A 23,121-nucleotide genomic window follows, 5' to 3' on the forward strand; every position below is an offset into this window, starting at 1 on the left:
AAGTTGAGGTGAAAGTCCAGGAAAAACTCTAACAAATAGAGTATACTATGAGATGCTCACCTTTGGCCCTTTGTACTTATTTAGCTGTGTCAATTTTGAAATTCATGAGCCACATGTGCCTAAATTCCCTCCTGGTTTTTTTTCAGGGTATGCTTTCATAAACTTATTCTGGATAATTGGTAAAACATTGATTCTGTTGGCAACAACAGCTACAGGAGAGAAAATGACAGACTCCGTTTGACTATTTGTAACCCTATTCCTGAAAACCTGTGTGGTAGTGAAATTTAGGTTCAATAGACCATTCTGACTTAAATATGTGAAAAATCACTGTGTTACCTTTCAATCCTTAATCAGCAATGGTATTCAAGAAAAAGAGATTGGTTATAACCTACAAATATATAAATACTGAAAAGAGACAAAGTGATTCTTGTTTCATGCAGTTGTAATATTTCATTCATTACAAAATGCTAATTCCTGTCTGCTCAGAGCCATGCAATTTATTTGGAGAAGCGAAAAAGACAAGTAAAATCCCAAACCAATAAGGGGGGAAAATACCTTCAGAATTTCTCTCCGATCACCTTAGGTGATCAAAACTACTGCAGGAAATTACATTGTTCCTGACTTACATTCCAGATTAGGTACCTCTTATAAGGCCTGGTCAGCACCAGAGCAGGAGGTTTTCCACAATGATAGTCAACTGGTTCTTTGAAAATTATGGAGGATTCAGTTAATAATATTCGATTGTATGCAGAGATCGTGAATACCTTGTTCAAGGTATATACCTTGTACCTTGCTACTAAAACATTTCTAAAATTATCAAATTATCAAAAAGTATTAAATGAATCAATGGAATTAAAGATTGACACTCTATACATTACAATTTCCTGTCAAAATGAATAGAAATAAGTTCTCTTGAAAAAGTTTACTTTATTCATGAAAAGATCTACATATACAGATACTAAACCAGCCCTGAAGAGTCTCTGCATATCAAGGAAAAACAAACATTGGAATTTGACCTCTGCACTAGCTAAAAAAAGGCATTTGCTACTCATGCAGGAAACTATTTACACACGTGAGGCACAGAAACGGTCTGGTAACTGAATGGAGCCTTGCTATACTTTGGCAGAAAGACTGTAGACAGTGGTCCTTCCCTACTGCATCTTGGCAGTAGGTGCCCCAGGACTTAGCGTGTTCCTCAGCACATGGTCCTGGACCTTGGAATGTGCCAATCTGCAACATTCAGTCGTGGTCAGTTCTTTGCACCTGAATATAAACAGGTTTCGGGCAGACCAAAGAGTGTCCCTCATTGAGCTGATGGTCCTCCAGGTACAGCCGATGTTTGTCTTGTTGTCCATCCTGAGAAACAGCCCTTAGGGCTCAAAGACCTGAGTCATGGAGCTGCTCATTGTGAACCTCGGCAAAAACCACTGCATCTCTCTCCAGACTTCCTTTGCAGAAGTACATTCCAGAAAGAGATGTGTACCACACTGCTGTTGCTCAAAGGGCAGTGTGTGATGCTGCACAGAGACTGAGGATACATGAAGTGTGTCACAGTAGGGATCCCTTCTACCACCAGCCAATCCGCCATCTTGGTCCTTTTTCGAAAGTTCTGGTGATGAGGCATTCTGCCAAATGGCTTTGATGTTCTGCTTCGGGAACAATTCGACAGGATCCACCCTCTCTTTTTCTGCAGGGTCTTGATGACATTACATGTTGGCCATTGCCTGATAGACTTGTGGTCAAAATGACAAATTACAAATTTACAAAATTTTCAACAATAAACAGGTGACATGGGACAGTCCAACTATTTGGATCATTCTGCAGCAATGGGGCCAGACCTATCTATCACAACAGGGACAAGTAGAAGAGATAATGGGAACTGCAGATGCTGGAGAATTCCAAGATAATAAAATGTGAGGCTGGATGAACACAGCAGGCCAAGCAGCATCTCAGGAGCACAAAAGCTTTTGTGCTCCTGAGATGCTGCTTGGCCTGCTGTGTTCATCCAGCCTCACATTTTATTATCAGGGACAAGTAGAACTTCAGTGCATTGTAACACCTGGTGTTTGCATACTGAGAGTGTACGCACAGCTTGATGCAACTGCATACAAGGGGGGCCATCAGGGTGAAGGTGGACTGGAGATGAATTTTCACCCTTTATCCAGAGCTATGTATATGGTGTCCCTGCAGAAATAGTCCATCTTTGACCTCCAGATGGAGTGGAAGATGATTTGTGTGACTACAGTGGTGCATGCTCAGGGAATGGGCCAGACCTACGCCACGTTCAGCAACACCGAGAGTACATCACACCTGCTGACCAGTTTTTTAGCCACAATGGAGAAGAAGCAGTGCTTCCAAATCCCAGTTTCTGTCTCACTTTGTGTCTTGGATCACAGGGTGTATCCGAATGGTTGTTTTTAGATTTGATTAAATGTCGTTAAGCAAAGACTTGACAACAGCAATTTGCTTAAATATGAACATTTATTGAGTAATAATGAAAGATAGAAGGGAAGGAAAAGAAAGCAATGAAGCTCACGCCCTGCTGCCCATCAGGGATCTCTCGATCAATGGCTGGTCTGGCGGCTTAGGTTTGCTCCTGGCACTATTGGCGATCCCAGCCTGTGGTGAAGTCCAGTGACTTGGAACAAAACTTTCTCTCTTATACGGTGCAACAAACAGCCAGGCACAGGAAAAAAAATCAACTACTCTGTAAAAGTAGTAGTAGTGGAAAAACACATTGATTGTGCTGGTTTCGGCATGTACAGGGAATGTTTGCAGGATTCATTTAAGGTCATGCAGCTGTCAAATATCAGCAACAAGTTTAACCCTTCAGCCCATCCTATACACCTTGGCAATATGCTTCTCCATGTTTTGGCACACACCCCGGTCCCCTTCAGCCATATTCCCGTCACTTTCAGCAAAGGGGATAAAGGATTGGTCAGTCCAGTTCCCAAACGGCATGGCCTCGCTCTTGCCTCAATTTATCTTGGCTGTCCAAAGCCCATTTTGGAGAGCATGTCCAACATGTACATGTACAATATCCTGTCAAAGACCTTCTCCTGGTTGAGGATGATGAGGCAAGTGTCCACCCCATGTTCTGCATGTATGTGGTCACATCCCTGAGGAATGCAAAGCCCACGGGGATCCTCTTGCCTGGTACAGCACTGGATCGATCAGGGTGCAGCACTGATGCCAGAGCATACTTGATCCGGTTGGTGACGGCCTCAGACAGGATTTTATAATCGACATTCAGTAGTGAAATTGGCTATCAATTTCAATTTCCTCCCTCTCCCTATTCCAATTCTAAATGAGGATGATGATACCTTTCCTCGTGAATTCGCACATGCTATCTGCCAGAAGCATACTGTCATACAGCTTCAGCAGGCCCAGTCCTTCAGAACTAAATACAACTCGGCCAGTAAGCCATCACTTCTGGGAGTTTTATTCTTTACAAAGGACCCGAGGGTCTTGGTCAGGTCATTCAGAGATAGTGGTTGATCCAGCCTCTCCCACGTACTGTCATCTAAAGCCTCCATGATCGAGGACAAGAATGACTGGGAGGCCGTGCTGCCAATGGGCTTTGTGTCATACAGGTATGAAATAATTTGCTGATCCTCAGGATGTTAGACTGAATGTGACACTAATGAGCCACATTCTTCCTTCTGGCTGCTGAGAACAGAGCTCTTCTTATGAACCTTCTGGAAGATGTAATGTCAGCACATCTCATTCTACTCCATGGAACAAACACTGGACTGGAAGATTGTCTTGGAGGCCTCTGAGGCAAAAAAGGAAGGCTTGCCTGCTCTTCACCTCCATCATCTGCATGCTTTTCTGGAGTTTGGGCAGCTTTCCCCATCTCTCTCACCTTCTGAACACCTTTAAGGATGAAGAACTTCTTGACTGTTTCCTGTCAGCTAGAAACTCAAAGAGGGGCTTCACAGCTCTCCAACTTGTGTAATCCCTTTTGAGGTCCTCAATGTGTTTCTGGGGTCAACAGTTTCATGTTCAGTTTCCATGCTCCCTTGCAGACCTGCTCGATTTCCAGTAAGTGACAGTCAACCAATAGGAGTGTGTGATCAGAGAAGCTCATCTGGCTTGATGTCAGTGGATCTGACAGAGAACACTTGGGACTGAGGCAGAAAATCGATCCTTGAGCAAATAGATCTCTCTGGCCACAACCAGGTGTGTGTACGCTGCGCTCCATCTGCATCTGAAGACATCAAGCAGTTTGGCAACTTCTAACCGTTTTCATCAGGAACCTGAATGTGGAATCTGGTTTACTGTCAGCCCCTCTGGATCGTCCATCCCCATCAATGATGCAGTTGAAGTCTCCAACCAGAAAGATTGGCCTGGACTTTGCCTCAGCAATGGGAGCTGTTGCAGGATGACCAGACACTTACTCTTTCCCATTGGGGTGTTAATTAGTCTCATGGCAGTGTTTCTGTGCATAACATCTGCTATGAGGAGATGCCTGCTCACCACCTCCTTCACCTCAGAAATGGTGAAGCAGCATCCTCACAGAATACTCAGGCCAGAACAACTGTAACCATTATTGCTCCAACTAATTCAAAGGCCTGTGGGCCCACAAGTTCGACCATTTCATGTAGCTGCTGAGCTGCGTAGAAGTAGTTGATGCAGAAATAACTCTGTTCTATTTCTTGCATTTTGACTATTCTGGTTTTATCAGATGTGCCATTTGCAGGGAGAGGCCCTCTTATATAACAGGAATTTATTCTAATACATAAATATCCAACCAACTAAAAACAAAAGAATGGCTGGAAAGTAACAATGAATGAAACAGTACCTGTAAAGAGAAAAGATGTGTTGTGCCTTCCAACAGGACTGAAAATAAATATGCACTTTGAAAAAAATTGCAAAATGAAGAAGACAGCAAGCAATAAGGAGGATGTTAAATAGTTTATAAGGTGCTTATTAAAGGCTGATGAATAAGGATGGCACAGGGATATTTAAAAATCAATGAAGTTGCAAGTAGGAGAGATAGGGTGGAAAAATAATTTGGATCCATTCAAGCAAAAATACAAGAAAATGAAAGAAAATATAATTAGTAGCCTTCATTTTGACTCTAGATGGTGGTGTGCTTATGGAATACCCATTATATACCTCACTAGGCCTTCCTTTCTTTTGAAGAAAATGAGCAGCAAGATCAGGCAGGCTGTGTGATGAGCAGTTATTTGATATTATTTGGTTTCCAACATTGTCAACGAGTTAAAACTAGAAGTTGTTTCTTCTAACTTTGACTGCAACAAGTGCATAAATCTCCACGCACAATGATTAACATTCAAGGAAAGGTAACTCAGTTTTCTATATCGAGATCCCTTGTATATTGTCCTGAGATTTCCAAGGCATTTTTCCAGAAAGACTATGTGTGGTATTCTGCCTGGAATGGGCACAGGTACAGTGGAGATTTTAAATAAGACAAGAATGTTCATTCCCATCCTTCGCGTTAATTTCCCAGATTGAAGAATGACTGGGTATTTCTGTGTGCGAAAGCACAATATAATATTCATCCGTGATCTGTTTCTCTGGTCCCATTGAAAAGAGAGACTGAAAGGATCCTATGATTAGGGCAAAGATTTATGCTGTTTTGTTGTAAATTTGAACAAAAATGTCAAAGTCAACTTTGCGACATTATAAATGCCAATTAGTAGCTAGAAAGTCCCCAATTTTGATACTTAACATGCAGACACAAGCCTCTAGCTGCACCAACACTTCACTTTCGTGCTCATTCTAGCAAATGTCAAAGAAATTTTAGAAGCTACTGGTAACAGTTGACATGGAAAAAGTTACTGATTCCCAGGTTTCACATCAAGATCATTGTGATCACAGATAAAATGAATCAGAAAGGTAATATTGAGCATGCATAGAATTTGACACGACACTGTTTGTTTCACACTTTCCAATTCCTGGCAGCTCAAAGAATTGTCTTCAGTATATTTATGAGGTTTGAAATTATACACTGTGGATTGATATTGGGATAAACCCACAAATAGGATCACCGCATTTTACCAGATCCAGAAATTTCCGCATACAAGTTGATCCCTCCTGTCAGCAATGACATGAAGTGAAAGGCGCTATAGTCCACTGTCTCATTTAACAGAGACAACTGGTGGTGAGTTTAACTTGAGAATGAAATGACATTAAGAAGGAATAGTGACCTATGGTGTGGGAATCGAACCCATGCTGTTGACCTTACTTTGTGAACTACTACAACCTGGTATACTTAGATGGTTAGCTTTTGTGCTCCTGAGATGCTGCTTGGCCTGCTGTGTTCATCCAGCCTCACATTTCATTATCTTGGAATCTCCAGCATCTGCAGTTCCCATTATCTCTGATACTTAGATGGTTAGTCAGCCTCAATTTTTCAACTTAGATATGTATGTTCTATTTACTGATAGTTTAAGCACTTTAAACACTATGGCATTTAACAACAACAAGCAAAACCACATATGCTGGAGACTTCTAAAGAACTAGTTAACTCTGACAGGCTTCACCCCTTACACTGTAAATGTTTGCATTATGAAGTCTACTTGTCTACAAAGGAGCCATATAAGCAAAGAAGTTTATACTCACTCGGTTTTGGGAAAGGAAGTTTACCCCTGTCAGGTAAATGCCTCATAGATAATAGGCGAGTTTGGGAAGACACATGTTTCCTGATTTTGCTACCATGAATGTAATTCCAACAGGCTGTGGTGTAAGGGATATTAAGACTTGATGATACGTGTCAATGTGGTTCGGACCATTGACCTCAGGTGAAAAGCTGACCCATATGAATGGTTCTGAGAAAGGAAGATAGAGAACCAGGGCTGCTCAGAGAGGAAATTTTGGAGGTTAAGGCCATAGCAACTGAAGGGATGCCCATCCACAGTGAAGCAATATAAATTGGGGGTATACAAGAGATGCTGCGTTGAAGTTACACGGTAACCCTGTGGATCTGCAGGAGGGTAAGAACAGGGCAGGATATACAGCCATAGAACTGAAAGATTTGTATCAGAGGTAATGACCTGGGCTTCTAAGCCTATTCGCTGTTGTTTTGGACATAAGGCCTCTAGGATCAACATCTCATAAAAGGTTTAATAAAAGGTCTATTTTCATCTTTTTTAATTTTGCCGCTGGTTCTCTTCAAATCCTTCAATTTTAAAAGGCTCTGGGCGCAATGGCTGTAGTCAATTCATTAGCGTTGACAGTTCCTCAGAATTAAGGCTGCTGTCTGTCAGTCTGCTTTAGTTTTCACATGATAGAGGAGTCCAATTTTTGGATCCACAACATTTTTAGCAATGGGTGCAGACTGTTGTGTGGGGAAATGGATTCAGCAACCCCTTATTGACTTCCCGCTTCTTCCTCTGCGTTCATCATTCCACGTAATGTTTGAGTCACTGAGCCTTGAACTGGCTTGTGCCTTGATGATCAAGGGATGCCACACTAAGCACTCAGCAGCTTTCTCCTTCCAGTCAATGGTGTCAATGCTTCTGTGTTTTGGGTGACAATGAATGTATCCTTACACTTATTCCTTTGGCTGCCCTTTGAGGGTTGGCCAAAGGAGAGCTGGGAGAATAGAACCACCCAAGGGATGTGTATGTTTTTTGGACATTTGGTGTCAATGGCCTGTCCATTAGAGTTGGTTTTGTCAGGGTCTGAGCTTTCATGCTGGGATATATAGCTTCATGGACGACTCTTGCTTTGGTCTGGTAGACTACCCATTTGGTTTTAAGATTTGACGTAGGCATCACTGATGAGTGCATTGGATCTTAATGTGACATCAGTAGATGGCCAGATTTCACTGCAGTAGATCAGGATGGTTAACACAACAGTCTTATGCCAGGGTCCCCGTTACCAAAGGCATATTGATTGCAGCTTGAAGAAGGCAATGCTGGTGCGATTGACTCAGTGCTAGACTCTTAGAGAATGCAAATGGAGCAGAGAAAGTTTGAGTTCATCTCCCCTTTCTGCCCTTAACCTTTCTACTCCTCAGGTTCATTGGATAGTAATACAATACATCCAGCCTTATCATACATTTATAACAAGTTAACTTGAATATTTGGGCACACTCTGAATAACCAAATCAAATCTTAATGCAAAATAAATTTTCATTCATTGATGAAGTCAACTGGTAATGTTGGATATATTTTCCCATTGAGGTTGCAATCATCTTCATTTACCCAAATGCCCATGATACTTGACTAGATAGGCTATGCATATTGTAAGAAGAGGCACACTTCTATACAGAACAGCAGATAGTGATGCTGGTGCTGTTTACTGTGTGAAAATCAGATCCTGTTCTGTAAGTCTTACAGAATCACTTAATTCTAACTGTGCAGGAGGAAGCCATTAAGCTACTCTAATGTTTTCTCCCTGTAACCCTGCACATTCTTCCTTTTAGATAACTGTCAAATCCCATTTTGAATGCTTTGATTGAGCTTGCATTTCTCAGGCAGTGCCTTCCAGACCTTAACCATTCTCTATGTGAATTTTTAATCTCATATTGGTTTTACTCCTTTTATCAATTGTTTTAAAGCCACACCCTCTTGTTCTCAATCATTTCATAAGTGGGAACAGATTTTGTTTAATTTCTAAGGCAGCTCTGATCTCTCTCCATGTCTCTGTAGTAAGCTAATTTATTGCACTAATTTATTGATACCACCACATATTGTTACCGCCATAAAAATACATTCTTCCCTGATACGCTCAATGCTTTTTACATTCATTTCAAACAGAATGCCAGTGGAATGGTGTTACCTGCCCCAACAGTCCCAGATGTGTTTGTTCCCTCTATCACCACTACAGATGTTGGATTGGCCTTCTTGGCAGTGAACCACAGAAAGTGACTGGCCCAAATTGAGTTCCTGGCAGTTGACTCAGTCCTGCGCAGACCAGCTGGTGGGAGTATTCTCTGGCATCTTTAATCTCTCCTTACTACAATCTGAAGTCCCCACCTGTTTCAAGAAGACCACCATCATTCCAGTACCAAAGAAAACACAAGCAACTTATCTCATTGACTACCTCCGGGTGGTTCTGATCTCCATAATTATGAAGTGCTTTGAGAGATCAGTCATGGCTCACATCAACTCTAGCTTCCCAGTCTGTCTTGATCACTTGCAATTCATCTACTGGCACAATGGGTCCACAGCAGACACTATTTTCCTAACCCTACACTCACCCATAGGACATCTGGATAATAAGGATACCTATGCCAGGTTCCTACTTATTGACTTCAGCTCTGCCGTCAATACTATAATCCCAACCAAACCATTCTCCAAACTCTGAGACTTAGGCTTCTGCACTGCCCTCTGTGACTGGATGCTTGACTTACTGACCCATAGATTGCAATCAGTGAGCGTAGGTGATCATACCTCCTCCACAACAATCCTCAACACTGGCACACCACAAGGTTGTGTACTCCACTTCCTATTGTACACTCATGACCGTGTGGCCAAATTTTGGCCAAAGTCTATCCACAATTTCGCTGATGACACCACCCGATGTAGATAGGATATCAGACAATGGCTAGACAGAATATATGAATGAGGTAGAATGCTTAGAGACATGGTGCAAAGACCCCAGTCATAATCTCTTCCAACCTCTTCCATAGGGCAAAAGCTTAAACACACATACCAACAGTTTCAAGGACAGCTTCTTCCCCGCTATTATTAGACTTCTGAATGGGGGCCTCTCAAGTTTCAAACCTGATGTGATCTTGCTTTTGTATGCCTTTTTTGCAGCTGTAACTTTGTATTCCTCGTTTTGTTCAAACACCCTATGATTTTTTTTGTCTTTGTATGTTATGATCTGCTGCACTGCATAGAAAACAAAACTTTTCACAATACTTCGGTTCATGTGACACAGAGAAAAAAAATCAAATTAAATCAAACCCTTTCTCCTTTGAATTTCATTTTGTCCCTTTCAAGATGAATGCACCTCTGGACCTTTTCTATTTAATGAAATCAGGCGTTAGCACAGTGCTAGATATAGTGTACTGAATGGTATTGCAACTGGACCAGCAACCCAGAGGCTCAGGCACACACCCAGGTAACATGAGTTTAAATCCCCCCATGGCAGCCCATGAAATTTAAATTGAATTCATAAAATCTGGAATTAAGACCAAGTCTCTATACTAGTGACCACAGAATCACCATCATTGTTGTAAAAGCTATCCAGTTCACAAATGAACTTCTAGGGCAGAAATCTGCCATTCTCACCTGGTCTGGCCTACGTGCGACTCCAAGTCCACAGAAATGTGCTTGACTGCCCTCTGAATGGCCAGGCAATTCACACAAGGGAAATTGGGGACCGGCAGCAAATGTTGGAATTGCCAATCATACCCACATTCTTTGAAAGAATAAAGCCAAAAAATTGTGGGTTCAAGCTCTTTCTTGCACTTGATCAGCTAGACCAGTCCGCCAGTGATATGCTGATGTTCTTCAGAGGATTTCCTCCAGTATTGAGGTGACTGCTATAGAATTAGTTGCAGAATATAGAAAGTCCTTGGTATCCCCTCCAGTACTCTTGTTAAACCAATTATATCAAAAGCATAATGACAGTTCATTTTGTTGTATGAGACCCAGTGGGATCTGGTCTTGCATAAAAATAGTAACCTCTACAATGGACAACACTTCAGGTTGATTGTGCAGGACAGACTAGGGCAAGTTCCTGAGAGATCTGATATGCTGCTAATTAATCACAACTCTTTCTTTCTGTGCAGGGATTAATGCCATGCCAGCATTGTAACTTCCTCCTATAATCTCTTAGCGCTTACACTTTGAGTTAGTCATAATCAATTCTTCTAATTAAAAATAGAACTACAGATGCTGGGAATCTGAAACAACAGAAATCACTAAAGTATATCTGTAGGTGTGACAACATCTGTGGAGAGAAACAGTTAACAGTTGAAGTCAAGTGACCCTTCTGAGGAAGTTCTGTTGAAGGGTCACAGAACTTAAAATGGTAACTCTGTTTCTCTCTCCACAGAAGCTGCCAGATTTGCTGAGTTTCTCCAGCAATTTATGCTCATGTTTTGGTAATCAATTCAGTCCACAAAATAAAGGCCAGTTAATTTGTTTTAATCAGAGACAAAAAATAACTGCAGATACTGGAAACCAAAGTGGACAGACAGGAGGCTGGAAGAACACAGCATGCCAGGCAGCAGAAGAAGAAGTCCTGAAGAAGGGCAATACCTGAAACATTGACGTTTCCTTTCCTCCAGATGCTGCCTGGCTTGCTGTGTTCTTCCAGTCTTCAGTCTGTTTTAATTGACTGGTCTGAGGGATTTCAACACCATCCACCCCATTGTAACATTATTTCTTAAATAATTCCAGGAACTTTTGCCTGCAGTGTTCTATCCAGAAGTTTATTCCACATATTGGCCATGCTTTATGTGAGGTGGAACTTCATGCTATTGGATCTAAATTTATCTTGTATTCATTTTAATCAATCTTGCCTTGTGGAGTCCTGCAGTTCAGTTTCTTAGGAAAAAACAGAAAGTGCTGGAGAAACTCTTAAGACTGGCAGCATCTCTAGAGAGATTCAGGATAAATCTTAGATTTTTTTGGTTGTGTCATTTTGTCGAGTTTTATGGGAAGTTTATTTCTACAAAGCCTTGTGAGTCTACTTGCTGCATTTTGCCAAAACTCACCTCACTACCCAGTCTACCCCAATTAACTGGGAGTGTGAGCACAAGGTGTCCTTGCTTCAGCATTACAACAATAGTTGCAAGTGCCCTTCAAGGGGCAGCATTAAAATGCAGAGGTCGACTGTAAGTGGATCAGAGATGTGTCATGATGGATCAAGGAGACTGGCATGTGTCAGATGGCAATGTGCGTGAATGTGAAGTGCATTTAGCCTGTGCCCATGGACCTCACCAAGATATTGGTGCCTGGTGTCTTTGAAGTGGAGGGCCTTTGAAGCGAGCATTGAGCTGGAGTTACAATTGTCAACCATTGCCTGTTTCAGGTTTGCTGCCAGAGGGTAGTACAATGGAAAGCTACATATTAAGGAAGTGAGGTCTGCCATTAATAAGATCATTAGTAAACAAGCCTCTCCCAAAAAGGCAACTAACTGCTGCCTGGCAGGAATCTCAGCTTGACATTTGAAACGTAAATTAAAAATGCAGTGAGAGTGGTTCCTGTAGCCAAATAGACTTCACTGGACTTCTCATGAAATTCTGCCTCATTTCTTGCCATAGTCCACATTGGTCAGACTCCAATAAGATTCTGCCCAATATTTTGAGACAATATGAACCCCACTTTGGAAATCTGGAACATCAGTTCTGAAGAAGTCTCTGGATCGGAAACGTTAATTCTGTTGATCTCTTCACAGATAACAAAGTGTGGAGCTGGATGAACACAGCAGGCCAAGCAGCATTTTAGGAGCACAAAAGCTGACGTTTCGGGCTTAGACCCTTCATCAGAAAAGGGGAATGAGGTGAGGATTCTGAACTAAATAGGGAGAGAGGGGAGGCGGACCGAAGATAGATAGAGGATAAGATAGGTGGAGAGGAGACAGACAAGTTAAAGGGGCGGGGATGGAGCCAGTAGAGGTGAGTGTAGTTGGGGAGGTAGGGAGGGGATAGGTCAGTCCGGGGAGGAAGGACAGGTCAAGGGGGCGGGATGAGGTTAGTAGGTCGGAAATGGAGGTGCAGATTGAAGTGGGAGGAGGGGATAGGTGAGAGGAAGAACAGGTTTGGGAGTTGGGGACGAGCTGGGCTGGTTGTGTGATGCAGTGGGGGGAGGAGAGATTTTGAAGCTGGTGAAATCTACATTGATACCATTGGGCTGCAGGGTTCCCAATATGAGTTGCTGTTCCTGCAACCTTCAGGTGGCATCATTATGGCACTGCAGGAGGCCCAGGATGGACGTCGTCTAAGGAATGGGAGGGGGAGTTAAAATGGTTCTCGATTGGGAGGTGCAGTTGTTTATTGCGAACTGAGCGTAGGTGTTCTGCAAAGCGGTCCCCAAGCCTCCGCTTGGTTTCCCCAATGTAGAGGAAGCCACACCAGGGATAATGTGTTTTCAGTTTCTGCAGCACTTTGTGTTTTTACTTCGGATTTCCAGCATCTGCAGAACTTCACTTCGTCCCTTCTCTTAACGAGAGTTCATACATTTATAAGATCACCTTTCAGATGCCTGCTTTTGGGGCTGAGAAGATCTTCCTTTGTAATTCAGGGACCTGACGCCACAGATAGCATTATGGCTCTTCTCCGTACAGTCTCGTATGATTCAGTCTTGTTTCTTAGAGACTAGAACGCTACAATATTAAAGGACCTGAATTGATTCGGGTAGCACATCGTTGATGTAGCGCCTCCTTTCTCTGAGATCCTGTGAAATTGACTAGCCTCACGATCTGACCAGGATCGACTGAGACGAGCAGCAGTAAGCTGCTGGCTTGTGGGTGATATTTCATGGAGAAGTCAACCCTGAGCTAGATCAACAATATCCTTGTGATTGAATTATTCATTGTGCGTCCATTACACAGGATGAAACACATCAGGCCAGACCCGGCAGGAAATAGTGCGCTTTAAAAACCGCAGTTGATTTGTAAATGCTACTGCATCTCCACCAGTTGCTGCTGTGTTTTGGTTGATTTGTAAATGCTACTGCATCTCCACCAGTTGCTGCTGTGTTTTGGTTGTGCTAGCAACACAGACTAACAATTATATTCCGCCAACATTTATGAATGAAACAGCGTTGTGACAACAAGCGGATGACCTGTTATTTGCGATCTTGATGTCAGGATAGATGCTGGCTCTGAGGGGTAAATTCTCCGTTAAGCGCCCTGATACCTTTGCCTTTGTCAGTTCAATATTGGAGGATTTTCATTCAACTGGCGCCCCATTGGAAGAGAGATAATGGGAACTGCAGATGCTGGAGAATTCCAAGATAATAAAATGTGAGGCTGGATGAACACAGCAGGACCCAGATTTCTGTGTTCCAATATGTTATCCTTGACTAAATCTAGCGACAATAATAAGATAGAACGGCAACTGCAGTTCCTGAATGAATGTACAAGGTTCCTGCAGCAGATCGAGGGGAATTTTATTTTTGTTTTCTGGCCAATTCCAGCAGCAACACTCGATCATCTGGTCCCCGTTCGACCTCAATTCAGGCTGAAGGACCGGGAAATTATTCCCAAGCCGCAGATGGGGTTGGTTTGAAAATCGCTGAGGGTGGGGGAAGCAATCCCGAGGGTGAGGAGGTCGGAATGAAAGCCAAACTTCCTGTCAATCACGCTCTCCCTTTTGCATGAGAATGCACCGAGAGAGAGAGAGAGAGAGAAAGGTCAGGGCAGGGGTGGAGGAGAGGGAGTGGTCTGTCTCCGGTGGAGAGTCTCCTCGCTTGTGCCTAACCGCTGGCGAGGAATCACCACCTCAGTCTCAGACCTGACATCAGAAAAGATTGCGAGATGCCAGAACCAGCCCCCTTCAGGCAGTGAGCGGCTCGAACCGACTGCGTGCTGTCCATTTCCCGCACAGCGTGACTGCAGGTGAGGCGGCGGGCGCCCCGGGGGCTTTGGGAGTGGGTGGTGGGACAGGCGGGTTCCCCACACCCGGCGGGGAGAGAGGAAGGGTTTGCTGCCTCCGTCCGGGGAGTCTCTCCTCTTTGACCCAGTGTCCTAACTTTCCGCCTCCCGCGTGCTCCCCTCCCCCTGCACTGTGTATCCAGAGATTCCCAGAATGGGTAAATCCCTTCTTATTGGGGAAGGTGGGATTGTGTCCATTTTCACTGTAGACCGTGAGCGCGGTTTCACATTGAACTCATCCCAATCCGGAGGTTCATTGTGCCAGAAACTTTCACAGGCTTTACAAAGAAAGTCATTTTCTTCTTCTTAAAAGTGGGACGCGATTTGAACAGATTTGTTACAAAAGGGGCGAAGTCGATTTATTGAAGGTTTTAGTATTGACACACCGAGAATGGCCGGAACCGAGAGGCCGGACTTTTAACCTGTTTGTACTAACAGGCTGTTAAGAACATTAAGAACTACATTGAATTAATGAGCACCCTGCAAGTAGGTGGACATTGAGCTGAAGTGGCAGCGCTTGTTCAAAAAAATCAGCGTTTATTTCAATGTTTGCCGTGAGATTCATTTAGCCAGGGGTCCAATTCTATGACAGCGTTCAGGGCTGCAAGCTGACAGCAGTGTAGTGAGAGCATCAGGCACTTGGAGCGGTAGGACCAGGAGTCTTGATCCTATTTAAAAATAAACAGGAAACTACAACAAACGACAAAGGTTGGGGGGCGGGGGGAGGAAGCGAGACTTTTGGAGTCAAATTAAAATATAGAGAAGGACACGAAGGTTGGATAGAATGAGGAAAAAAACGAGGACTTGGAAGCAAAAGTAAGAAACCTCAACAAATTTGCTACTTGCAGGAGTGAGGCTACAGCATGTCATCGCGGGCCAGCATTCCAGGCTCCAATGACACTCGTTCCGTATTCGCCAACCCCCGCCATGTCTCTCTGGCGAGGCTCATCGTCCGGCAATTTCCCCGCACTCGCATCGGTTTTTTTGCTGGGCCAAGGGTGGAGCAGCGTGAAGGGCTCACAACTCGCCGTGTCGTACCTCTCCACTCATGTCTAATACACTGATAACGCGGTTTTATCCCAGCAGCTTCTGAGCCAGTGAATTGGAAACTTCCAATGTGTCGACAGAATACACTGTTGTTGTGGTGCAGAGAAAAACAAATACAGTGAGTCATTTAAAACATCCCACAATATAATTTCCTGCAAGTTTTGTGGTGTGATCTATCTGAAAAGAGTTAAACCAGTTATTTGGCTAGAGCTCAGGAATGGAAAGGGTTCACTTCTATTTCCATATAGTCTAAGTGGCCACCAGAGAAAGGTGCAGTGAAGACCTCTTGCAGCATAGTGGTAACGTTTCTACTTCTAAGTCAGGAGAGGTAGTAGGTTCAAGTCCCATCTACTCCAGAGGTGTGCAGTAACATCTCTGACCAGGTTAGCCGGGACCCCTTAAAGGAATAACAGTGGCACGGTGATAGTATCTCTGAATGTTTTTGAGGACTTTGAAACCTCACCATGGTTCTCAAAGAGTGGAAAGATGTTGGGGAACAAATTTGCAAGGAAATTAAAGAGGTGTGAATGATCTGGGGTAGTGATAATGAGGGACTTGCATTATCTGGATATAGACTGGGATGGTAGTTTTGCCAAAGGCAAGAATTTCTAGAGTGTGTTGAGGAGAATTTTCCACAACAGTAAGTTACCTGTTCAACATGAAAGGAAGCAACACTGGAAATCAAGTAGACCCAGTAGATCAACTGTCAGTAGGGGAGCATGAAGAGACAATGCTAATTGTATCATAAGGTTTAACCAAAGCAAAATACTGTGGATACTAGAAAAAGAAAATCAGAAAAAGCTGGTGAAGCTCAGCAATTGTGGAAGCATCAGTTAGGAGAGAAACAGAGTTAACGTTTTGAGTCTGGTATAGTTCTTCTTTGGTCTTGTTCTGAGGAAGAGTCACCTCGGGCTCACAGCATTAACTGTTATTCACTTCCCATGGATTCTACCAGAACTGCTGAGCTTCTCCAGCATTTTCTGATTTCACATTGTAAGGTTTAAGTTAGTTATGGAAAAGTGCAAGGAACAATCAGATGAAGAAATTTGACCTCAATGGAGTAAGAATGGATGTGAACCAGTTGAATTGGAATTAAAAATTTGCGGGCAAGGCTGTAACTGACCAATGAACTACCTATAAAGAGGAGTTTGGGTGTAGTCGAGGTATATTTCCACAAAGGACAAAGATAGGGCAAACAAATCTCAAGCTCCTTGAAGAAGCAAAGACAAGGAGATCAAGAGAAGGAAGAAATGGTGTCTATGGGTAATGCACCTAAGAAGCAGGTTGAAAATAGCAAATGCAAAGATTCCCTACAGTGTGGAAATAGGCCCTTCGGCCCAACAAGTCCACACTGTCCCTTGAAGCATCCCACCCAGACCCGTCCCCCTAAAATCTACACACCCCTGAACACTATGGGCAATTTAGCATGGCCAATCCACCCAATCCACACATCTTTGGACTGTGGGAGGAAACCCACACAGACAAGGGGAGAAGGTGCAAACTCCACACAGACAATCACCCGAGGCTGGAATTGAACCCAGGTCCCTGGTGCTGTGAGGCTGCAGTGCTGACCACTGAGCCACTGTGCCACCCCTAGATGGGTATTGGAAAAGTAAATAGCACAAACAAAGAGAGAGAATGAAAAGAAACTGGCAGCTCATGTAAAAAAAGTCTTATATAGCTGTATAAATAGTAAAAAAGGTGGTGAAGAGATGGTGTAGGATGTATAGAAACCAAATGATTTGAGCCTGGAAACAAATGGCATGATTGATGTATTTAATTGATACTTTGCATCAGTTTTTACCAAAAAAGAAGATATTGCACAGATAATGATGAAAGAAGAGCTAGTTCTGACAATTCAAATGTTCAAGAGAAATATGTTGGATTGTCTGTACTTGCAGGTGATAAGACACTATGACCGGATGAAGTGCATCCATGGATTTTATAGGAAGAAAGAGTGGAATATAAATCTTAAAAATATCAGGTCTAGTAGATTCCCCGTACTGAGATAGACAGAGTTAATGTTTCGGGTCCAATATGACTTCATTGGAACTAAGAGAGTGAAAAATAATGGAGATTACGGAGACACTGGCCACAATTTTCCAGTTTTTCTTAGACTCGAGCATATTACATGAGGACTGAAGATTGTAAACATTACACTATTGTTCAAGTTAAAGATATAACGATAAGCAGAGCAACTGTGGGTCAGATCTTTTAACTTCGGGTCACCTGCCAAGCTTCTTGAAACAACAGTGCAGGGCAAAATTAACAGGTGCCTGGACAAATGTGGGCTAATTAAACAAAATAGCATGGAATTGTTATAATATTACAATCATCAATTCGCTTTTGTTAACTCAACCATAAACTCATGCAAACTGTGTTGATTTAATAGAGAGGGTTGATGAGTGTAACATTGTTGATGGTGCACATTGACTTCCAAACATCAATTGATAAAATGCAACATGATTGACTTGTGAGCAGAGTTGCTCACGGGATAAAATAGTAGCAAAATAGTTGCAAAGTTGTATAAGTATCAGGCAACACTAATATTTAATGACAGGAATACGTTGGACTAGAGGAAATAGGATTCATTGTCAATATTGAACTTTATATGAATATTAAATGACTATATTGTGCAAAACAATCAGAAGAGTAGGGAATATTCTAAGAAATGTCCGAGTTGATGTGCCAAGTTGTATCCTGCTCCAAAAGTGCTGACTATTTAGTGTAAAATGTGTTGCTTCTGCATAACTTAATAACTGGATAGTAATTTGAAGATTTCCATGGAATCTGGGGGAAGAAGACAAAATGTGCAGATACACATCATTTATTGTTTTCTGAACCCTACATCTTTCTTTCTATCGCACACAAACATCTCATAATCCACTACAATATTGAATTTCTTTTTGCATTTCTCAGTATATGTGTTGCTTTTCTTTTGTGCAATATTTTCTTGCATCCACTTTATTGCCTTTATTCTTATCACTTCTTACAGAGCGGAGATAAACCAACCAACAAAACATACCCGAGGCTTGGAAAGTCAGTGGTGATACAAGGGAGTGTGCTCAGTGCAGAGAGAGCCGAAGGGAAAGTGGTAAGAATTAATAAGGCAAGCTACAGAGTCTATAAAGAAAGTACAGATGTGCTAAATGATGTCCTGTATCTGTCAAGAAAAATTATAGCCAACAAAACAAGAGGGAATTGGACCAGAGAAGCAAGGCAGGAAAATGCAGCCCATTCTGCAGGAAAGCAAAGCACTTGCAAAATCTCGCATCAACACTTGATTCAACAATTCATGTTAAATTTAAGAATGGGCAGAAAACATCTAGGATTGCCTTGGAGAGATATGGAAGTAGTGTCAAATTTACAGGAGTAAAATAGTACTTTCAATACAATCAAACATTGGGTTTTAGGCAAAAATATGTGCAATCCTAACTAATAAATTGAATAATTCAAAGGGAACTTGTTTGAAATAATTTTGGCTGCGTTCAAGGTGTCTGCTTTTTCATACTCAATATTAAATCCTTGGGATTGAATGACTAGCTTTTGTAAAACAACTTTTATTGTAACATCAAAGGTTATGATTACCAAAATAATGTGTGTTTGAAGGAGTACTTGACCTGGACTTCTTTTGGTGTGTTGCTTGATAATTGAGGAATAATGAAGCTACCTACTCAGCAAAAGCGCTGTCATGGCGTGAGGACTGGAAAGTTATTGAGCCATTTAGGTGGCCAACATGTAACATTCCTAAAAAAAAGGACTTACTGCTGGTAAGAACACATGGGTTTTAATATATCACAATGGTTCACAAAACAAAGGAACATTGTTCTTGTGGTGCAGTACAGTGTCCCCACCTTTGAGCTCGGAGATGTGCGTTCAGGCCCCACCTGCTCCAGAGGCATGTCATGAAGGTTTGAAAGGAATTTTGTTTGAAATTATTTTGGTTGCATCCAAGGTGTCTGCTTTTTCATACTCAGCATTTAACTGTTGAGGTTGAACGAGGTTGGCCTTTTTAATACAGTTTTCAGTGTAACATGAAAGGTTCTGAACAGGTTGATAAGGGAAATTAAAAATAAAACTCTCAATTGTTTGGACAGTTGGCAGAAAGCAAGTCCTGTTAAGAGTTATTACAGCATTTGCTGTTCTGATAGGTTGTTTTGAATCTGGTGTAAAACCTCACAAAGCCAGTAAATAAATTGAGTAGAGTAAATAAATTTGGTTTAAAGAGTTCATTTCTAGCAAATGTTCTTTAGGCAACACGTTCAATATGTCTGCAGGGAAAAAATAAGTTTTAGTTTACAAAATGAGAAATTTAAGCCAAAGACCTCTATAAAAAGTTTAACAAGGGCATAGAGTACATTTCAATTTTTTTTTGAGGATTCATGTTCGCAAAAGAAAGCCAATTACACAAAATTCCTGGAAGTCAAGCACTCCAGCCCAATTGCCAAGTGGTAGGTAGATGGTAGGAAAAGTAACTACAAGCTTTGCTAAAGAGGTAGATTTTAAGGAGGGTCTTAAAGGAGAGTGAGATGACTATATGGAACATTTCTGAGATGACATTGCAGAACTGAAACAGTGGAGGGCCTAATCACCAATGGTGGGTCAAAAATCATGAGGATACTGAAAAGGCCTGAGTTAGAAAAACAGATTATTGAGGATTTGTAGAACTGGAGCATGTAGCAGAGAAAGGGGACTCAGAGTCAGAGTTGTACAGAAAGGAGACAGACCCTTTGGTTCAACTCATTAGAACCAACCAAATATCCTAAATTAACCCAATCCCATTTGCCATCATTTGACCCATATCCCTCTAAAACTTTCCTCTTCAAATACACATCCAGATGCCTTTTAAATATCATAATTATACCAGCGTCCACCACTTCCTCTGGCAGCTCATTTTAAAAACACACCTCCCTCTGTGTGAAAAAGTTACCCCTTAGGTCCCTTTTTATATTGCTTCCCTATTGCCTTAAACCTTATGCCCTTCAGTTTTGGACTCCCTCATCCAAGGAAAAAGGAATTGGCAATTCTTTCTATTCATGACCCTCATGATTTTACAAATTTCTATAAAGGTCACTGAGTCTCCAGAGGAAAAGAAACCCCAGCCTAGGAGGAGGAGGAGGAGAGGAAAAGAATAACAATCGTATCAAACCCAGATCTCAGTATCACTTTGAAGATGAAACTGGGACTTGGTTTGAAAACCAGCCATTTGGGATCCTTCAGAGATAATAGGAAGTGCAGATACTAGAGACTCCGAGATAACAAGGTGGAGAGCTGGATGAACACGCAGGCCAAGCAGCATCAGAGGAGCAGGAAAGCTGATGTTTCGGGCCCAAACCCTTCCTTTGGAAAAGACATCAGTGATATCACAGGAAAGTCATGAGTTGATTGGTTGGTGAGTAGCTGCTGTTGAGGCCTATGTGTAGAGGAGCAGGAAAGCTGATGTTTCACGAAGAAGGGTCCAGACCCGAAACGTCAGCTTTTCTGCTCCTAAGCTGATGCTTGGCCTGTTGTGTTCATCCACCTCTACACTTTGCTATTTGGGATCCTTCATTGGGGTGAGGAATACCATATTTGGGCCAGGCCAAGAATTTCTGGACAATTGGAAGCCGAAGTAGACAGGAAGCAGGATTTTCAGTGAGGGGGTTAGATAAGAGATACCTGCTGACCACATAGAGACCAGAATCAAGGTAAGCTGGGAATATTTTGAATTGGAAATAGTCATCTCAACATTTGAGCATGAAGTGGGGGGGAAGAGCTAGATGTAGCCAAATAACAAACTTTATGGAACAGGGTTACACAGGTACAACAGTTGTTGGCCTCCTGGTAACTACTTTGATATTGTAAACATGAAATTCTGCTAGGCCTCTCTATTTTTAACTTTTGTTTTGCTTGCTTCTCAGAGGATGTTCAAGACATCCTTGCAATCTACAAGCCATGGAGGGCTTAAAATACGAAAATGAAAAGTTTAAAATTCAAGGAACCAGGAAATTATCATTCAACCTGGAAACAGACAGTTGTTGGCTGGGACTTGGTCGTAGTCTTTAGTCATTTATTTTCTCTATTCATCTGTGGGATGTGAACATTGCTGGCCAGCCAGCATTTCTTGCCCATCCCTGGTTGCCCTTGAGAAGGTGGTGGTGAGCTTTCTTCTTGAACCACTGCAGTCTTCCTGCTGTGGGTTGATCTGAAATGCTACTAGGGAGGGAATTCCAGGATTTTGACCCAGCGACATTGAAGGAACAGCGATATATTTCCAAGTCAGGATGCCGACTGATTTGGAGGGGAACATGAATGTGTTCCTATATGCCTAATTCCCTTGTCCTTCTAGATGGAAGTGGTCATGGATTTGAAAGATGCTGCTTGAGAAGCTTTGGTGAATTTCTTCCGTGCATCCTGCAGATAGTACACACTGTTGCAACTGAGCGTCGGTGGTGGAGGGAGTGAAGCTTGTGGATGTTGTGCCATTCAAGTGAGCTGCTTTGTGATGGAAGGTGTCAAGATTCTAGAGTGTTGTCGGGGCTTCACTCATCCAGGCAAGTGGGATTAGGGCATCGCTGGCTAGGCTAGCAGTTATTGCAGTTTCTTAACTGCCCTGAGACAGTTGAGAGTCAAGCACATTGCTGTAGGTCTGGAGTCACATGTAGGCCAGATCAACTGAAGGATGGGAGATTTCCTTGCCTGGAGGACATTAGTGAACCAGTTGGGCTTTTATCCTGACAATTGACAATGGATTTATGGCCGTCATTAGACTCTTAATTCCAGATATTGATTGACTTCAAATTCCATCATCTGCTGTGGTGGGATTTGAACCTGCATTCCAGAACACTGCATAGGACTCTGGATTGACAATCCAGCATTAAAACCGTAGGCTATTGACACCCCGTGTGGGAGTACAGAGGGTGGCCATTCAGCCCATTGAGTTCATGTTAGTTTCCTGTAGGACAATCCAATCAGCTCTATTCACCCACACTAACTATTTCTGAGGCCTATAGTATTTACGGGATCACTTACTGTATGCAAATTGCTAGACTGCATCACTGATGATGTCAGATCCACATGGAATGAGAACTGTGCAAGGAAGTTTCTTGAAATGTCATGCCTTCAGCCTCTCTTCAACCTAGTGTGCATAATTAATAAAGCTTGTTAGTTTACCCGAAGACTCCTACTTTTGCCAAGAATACTCGGACGTCAATTCTGATATTGGTGCATGTGTTCAAGCTTCTGTATCTTCTGCCTCATGGATGAGGTTGTAGGAGAGCATGACCAGGGTAGGAGGCGCCTTTGATGATGTTGGCAGCCTTTCCGTGGCAGTGAGGCATATCAATAGGGTCCATGGATGGAAGGTCGGCTTCCATGATTATATGGTCTGTGCATTCAACCTTCTGTAGTTTCTTACGGTCCTGGGCACAACAGTTGCTGTACCAGGCCAGTATGCCCCCTGATAATATGCTTTCTATGGTGCATCTGCAAAGATTGGTGAGGGTCCTTATGAACATGCCAAATTTCCTAAGCTGGCTGATGAAGAAGCAGCATTGTTGTGCCTTC

General features: G+C 42.5%; 1 protein-coding gene across 6 annotated transcripts in view; it reads left to right on the forward strand.

Annotated features, from left to right (window-relative positions):
• The first annotated feature begins 13,626 nt into the window (after window positions 1-13,626).
• LOC125452215 (melanocortin-2 receptor accessory protein 2-like) overlaps window positions 13,627-23,121 on the forward strand; it is a 31,052-nt gene continuing 21,557 nt past the window's right edge. For 2 of the 6 annotated variants that reach the window (XM_048530357.2, XM_059645264.1), the window contains exons 1-3: window positions 14,288-14,493; window positions 15,613-15,694; window positions 18,572-18,670. The gene's annotated coding sequence lies outside the window, so the exon portion shown is untranslated. Of the gene's footprint in view, window positions 13,765-14,287; window positions 14,494-15,272; window positions 15,346-15,612; window positions 15,695-18,571; window positions 18,671-23,121 lie in introns of those variants that run through there. The other 4 variants (XM_048530358.2, XM_048530360.2, XM_048530356.2 and 1 more) reach the window with 4 other exon arrangements.

The sequence above is a fragment of the Stegostoma tigrinum genome, chromosome 4 (genome assembly GCF_030684315.1).
Source record: "Stegostoma tigrinum isolate sSteTig4 chromosome 4, sSteTig4.hap1, whole genome shotgun sequence".
Taxonomy (NCBI): Eukaryota; Metazoa; Chordata; class Chondrichthyes; order Orectolobiformes; family Stegostomatidae; genus Stegostoma; species Stegostoma tigrinum.